Source organism: Sabethes cyaneus, chromosome 2, assembly GCF_943734655.1.
Source record: "Sabethes cyaneus chromosome 2, idSabCyanKW18_F2, whole genome shotgun sequence".
NCBI lineage: Eukaryota > Metazoa > Arthropoda > Insecta > Diptera > Culicidae > Sabethes > Sabethes cyaneus.
This window is the reverse complement of record NC_071354.1, coordinates 118,706,400-118,712,372: the sequence shown is the minus strand read 5'-3', so window position 1 is coordinate 118,712,372 and position 5,973 is coordinate 118,706,400.

The window sequence follows — 5,973 nt, the reverse complement described above, 5'->3', positions numbered from 1 at the left end:
TGCATATGGATGATAGCTAACACAGCGTAAAGAAACAGTGGAATTAAGTTCCGAAGACGTGTCGATTTCTATTTGAGCATTTCCAGCTCAAAACGCTGAAAAAGCCATTTTTACTCGACTCTTTTAAATTGGAATTGGAACGTAAAATGTGAAAATAGTTTTTTCTAAACCTAATATGCCCATATTTATCTATAAGCCAAAGAAAATTAAATGGATTAACAAAAAGAGTCTTTCCTTTTAAAAAGGCGGGAAAAGGCTTGACAAAACGAGTCTTTCCTTTTAATCGTGGGGAGGACCAATCGGCACTAAATTTATAATTTTTGCTTGCTGACCTAAAACAAACAATCTGACAAAATTTAGTTTAAATCCGTGAAGGTCAATTACACGATTATCGAATACTTTTCATGAATTGACCTTAATAAAAAAAATTAAATTTCATATTTGCAACAACTTGAGAACGGGCCCAAGAAACAGTTTATATGAGAATTTAAATCAAAATGATGCGTACAGAATTTGATTTTGTTAGTTTCACAAAAAATAAATATTACATAGATTTTTCGAAAATTGTCAAGAAGAATGTCCGTAAGTAGTTCTTTACCAGATTTTAGGCCATAATTTAAGCTGTCTTTGAAAAAATGAGGCAAATAGGAGATGGTATTTTGAGATATTTTTTAATTTTTATTACGGTTTTGCGAAGTTTTTTTCTGGAAATACGTCTAATTTTCCACAACTAATTCTTTGACACCATTTTCATCAAATAAGTAGTTTTAAGATATAATTAAAAACCCTGATTTAAGCGGAAATGAACGACTAAAAATTTTGAAAAAATCATTATTCTTTTATTTCAGATTTTGATTCTGCAGTCTTTTCCGCTATTTTGATACTAAATTTGTAATGATCCGACCAAGGGAAGTGGCCGAAAAACGATCATACACATAAGCATTCCAGTGCGGCGTGGAACAACTTCGGCGGAATAAAACGCCTCTCCTGGAAAACCACGATTTTCAAACTTTATGTACCTTTTTCTCAGAAACTACACAACGTATTGGAACAAACTTTTTTTTTATTTTGTTGTGCTTGGCAAAGACTTTAATAACAGCAGAATCAATATGTGAAATAAAAAAATAATGGTTTTTCAAAATTTTTGGTCGTTTATGTCCCCTTAAGCGTGTAGGGCGCTATATCTCTGCATATTAGCGTTTGTAAGAGGAAATGCTTATCAACTTAGGGACTGTATTGGCTCGTTTCATAATGCCTGATTTTGATTTTCAGGTACCGTGAACGTACCATATTCTGCGCAGTTAAGACATTTGTATGATTCTTCCGCTATTCTAAGTATTCTAGGTTTAAATTAACAACGTGGATAGCAGCAACGTGTAGTGCTACGGTCTATAATATCTGGTAAAAATATAGGAATTGTAAGTCGACAAATAATTGAGTATATTTTTCGTTTTGTAAACTTATCCACGGTGCCTAATTCTGCGCACTTTCTTGCCCATGTTCCTAATTCTGCGCATCCAACAAGTAAAAATAAATACTACTGCCATGCTGTTTATGCCTTTATACGCTGAAAGCACACCAAAAAATCCGACATTAGCCATTACCATAATTAAATCCATGATCCGGCCTTCTTGTGCTGTCCGGGTGGCAAAGGAGCATTGTTATCATTTAGATTGCTTCATTTTAAATATTTTATTTTCGATAACGTGAAAGGCGAATTGATTCGGGTTTTCTGCATACTGAACATTACACTTTAGACTAATACCAAAAATTGTGTTTTCATATAGAAACAGCTGCCCCACTCTCTGACAGCCCCTTGAGGTGGGACATTATTATTATTATTATTATTATTATTATTATTTATTATTTATCTGACTAACTATTGACGTAAGACATTTGTCTTTTAAATTGTCAATTAAGGTATTATGCATGACTTCAGTTCGTAATTCTTAAAATAAATTTTTACATATATATTAATTATTAAAAAATGTTAAGCAGCCTTTTCTAAATATTGCTTCCGAAGTTGTGCGTTTTAACTCAGTGGGTAAACTGTTCCAGAGAACCACACTTCTCACATAAAACGATTTTCCATAGGATGTGGTTCTGTGTGAAGGAACTACTAAATTGTTTGTTCTAATACCACGGAAAGGGACAAGCCTGTCAAACAAGTAATTTGGTGATTGATTCTTAACAATTTTGTGCAGAAAGATGCATGCTCGCATATCATGAAATTTTTCAAATGGACATCCAATCAGATTTTTCTGCAAGTGCCGCACTGATGTGAAACGATCTATACCATAAATAAACCGTATGCAACTATTTAACGCAACCTCAAGTTTCGTAAGCAATGCTCTGTTCATACCCATATAGATTACGTCACCAAATAGAAAGTGAGGATACACAAGTGATTTAAATAGTTGTAGCTTGGTACTAACTGGCAGTTCCGATGCAGTGGCTCTAAACGTCCTAAGGTACGCGTATATTTTTCCGCACTGAACGGCCACGGCTCTATCCCATCCTAAGTCAGCTTGAAAAACTATCCCGAGGTTGTTTGCATGATGTGTGAACTCGATTTGGTTTCCTTCAAGTAATAGTGCTGGAACGGCAGCATTCTCGGTTCTATTAGTTCCAAATAGGATGACTTTTGTTTTGGAATTATTGATTTTAAGAGAATTCTCGTTGGCCCATGTTGCAACTGCATTCATGTCGTCGTTCAGGAAAGTAACTAGCGTTACTAGAAAGTAACGAAGTAGATGTCCCTGACTGTATACAAATAAGTTGGACATCATCAGCATACATTTGAAGTTTACAGTATTTTAAAACGTTCGGTAAGTCATCGATATACAACGAAAAAAGGACTGGACCAAGTACAGATTCCTGAGGTACACCGGAGGTTATTGGTAACCGATTCGATTTCCTATCACCACAGTAAACGGTTTGTATTCTACCAGTTAAGTATGAATACAGTAGAGTAACGGCAGTATGATGAAAGTTATAGCGACTATCCAGTTTGTAACATAAACGGTTGTGAGAGATGGTGTCGAAAGCTTTCGAAAAGTCCAGCAGGGCTAAGAATGCTTTGTCTTTCTTGTCTACAGCCGCTGCGATATCATCGTAGACTCGAAGCAGTGCCGTTTTTACACCTTGTCCTTCCCGGAAACCAGCCTGATAATTTGAAAGCAGTTCAAACTGCGCAAGGTGAGATACAATCTGCTTTTTCATTATTTTCTCCAGTGCTTTTGAGATGATACATAGCAGGCTTATAGGGCGGAGATTGTCTAATGCGTTTACATGCCGTTTTTTCCGCAAAGGAATAACTTTAATTTCTTTCCACATACTAGGAAACTCCGACGTGGTTACTATTTTATTAAACAAGAAGACAAGGTGATCCACGACTAATGGCAAAACTATTTTCAAATACCGCAATGTAATCTGATCCATTCCGGTCGCATTCAATTTAATTTCAAAAATTGCATTCACAACCTCATACATTTCAATAGGCTTAAATGAGAATCTATCGAGATGATCAGCATGACTTTCAACACGTGTGTACTCTTGCTCTTGACTAATTGTAAAATACGAAGAGAATTTTTCGTTAACTGCGACAGGATCGAAAGAGCATTCGTCGTTATGCTTATGTTTACCAAGCCCCAAACTTTTTAATTTTTTCCATAGCGTGCTGAATGTGTCAGTGGAACGAAAATACTGCTCAAGATGATCTCTTTTTGCATTACGGATGAGTTTGCAAACCCGGTTTCGTAGTATTTTGTAGGTTTGCCCTGACGTTAGTTTAAGGTCAGGTGGAGCTCTCTTCCAATCTCCGTACGCCAAGTCTCTTTCAAGCATCGCTTTGCGTATACCATTATTAAACCACGGATTGTTTTCTTTGCGTTGTTTGCTTGTAGCTACTATGTTTGCCGCTACTATGGTCAATAACGAGCAACCGTTATTATGGAAAAATGTCGGTTCAGTTCCAATAACACTCAAAGAAGCAGATTCAAACACATTGACAAGCATTTCCCGTTCATCACTTCTTTTTAACATGTCAGTGTTAATGTCGCCCACTAGTAACACATTTTCGTATGCCAACAACAAGTCCAACAGCTCAATTTGTATGAATTCGCATAAGTCAGTATTCGGTGGATTGTATACAGCAATTAATAGTATCACTTCATTACCAACGTTAAGTTCAAGAGCTAAGCATTCTGTTTTGAACGTACATCCAGCTGATACACGGGACGTATACACAACCTTGTAGTGAACAGATTCTTTCACGTACACGACTATTCCCCTCCTCTTTTATAGATGCGATCATTTCTCACTAACCGATAACCAGATATTGCAACTACTTGATCCGAAATAGCATCACACAGCCAAGACTCAGTTACACAAGCTACAGTTACTTTTGAGTTTTCTATCATACACCTGATCTCTTCCAGTTTGCTGCAATTACGTGCGCATAAACTTTGTTCATTTGCATGACATACATTGAATTTATCACTTGCCAGTGCAGACTGCATCACAGCTCTCGGAATGATGAAGCATGGGAGTGTGGTTAAATGTCTATCATCCATGGCATTTGGATCGGAAGCAACATAGTACAAAAGGCAGCTTAATTCTAATCACTCATAAAGCACACATTACAATTTTCTTAAACTTAATACAAAATTCTGGCATCACAACAAAAAAAGTGTACAATCATATTTGTGTTAATTGATCAATAGATGTAACCGCTATCAATGGTCCGTCGAGAGTCTTCTTTACGTAAACAATCCCCAGTTTTGTAGTAACCAGCGTAAATGTCTTTTCTCTGCGCATCCTAACGGCCGTCCGTTTGATTGCTCTTGCATGGCTTGTAAGATTCTCGTTGATGTAGATTCGCCTATCTGAGTTAAAGCCAATATGCCTCAAGCACAAATCCCGTTTCAAATGATATTTTGCATAAAACTCATCACGCAGACTGGACATTGAAAATTGCAGGATAGCGAGACTGGCATCACCCTTCGTCGAAGCCTTGAAACGAAGCCGCTTGCAATTAACGTGAGACAGTTTGTTTTCATCAAAGCCGATAACTTTCGCAATAGAAGTTAGATGTGTATGTAGGTTTTCGTCTTAGAGATAGGGAATCCCAACAGCGATCAGCTCTGTTTGATTTTCAAGGCGGCAGACACTTTCTGATGTCAAAGTAATACGAGTATCAATTTTTTCTATTTTACCACTAAAACTATTGAGTTCAGCGGTACAAGAGGATTTAAACTCAAAAACGTCCTGCTGTATAGAGTCGATTTGTGTTTGGAGATCGTTTTTCATCTGATCCAGTTTGTTATTCAATTCAGCTTTCATGTGTCGGTTTTGTCGTTAGTTTCGTCAAAACGTCGAGACAGCACCCGCATCACATCGTCCAGAGTCATACATGTAGTGTTGTTTATACTGCTTGAAATATTCGGTCCAGCATTGCTCCTCAGCCGTTTCGCACTCCTCTCATCGCTCGACATCGTTGTTGGTAGCAATTCAATATCGCGACGGTGCACAGACAATCGTTGATGACAATGGCAAGCTTACTTTGGTGTGCACTTTAGATAACTGCAGATTTCTCGCCAATTACTGGACACGCACTTAAAATATCGCGTCTAAGGTGAGCATTTGGTGTTAACTCGGTATTATGAACTTCGCGGCATCCGGGGGTTTGTATTTCATACACTTTTCTGTTGGATTCGTGGACGGTTTATTCAATACGTTTATCCACTGGCATGGTTGCCAAAAATTTTGAACATTAAAAAAAATAGAAGACATGGTTTCATGAATTGGCACTCGTGGGTTCGGACCCCGAGACACAGCACAGGATTCCAATCAATGGAAGTTAAAGATTCTACTTGAATTTTCATGCCTCCATACTTCAGCCATTTGGGTGAGGTTCTGTATTCTTTCGCGCTTTCTTCGTAGGATACATTACTGCGCAGAATTTGGAACATA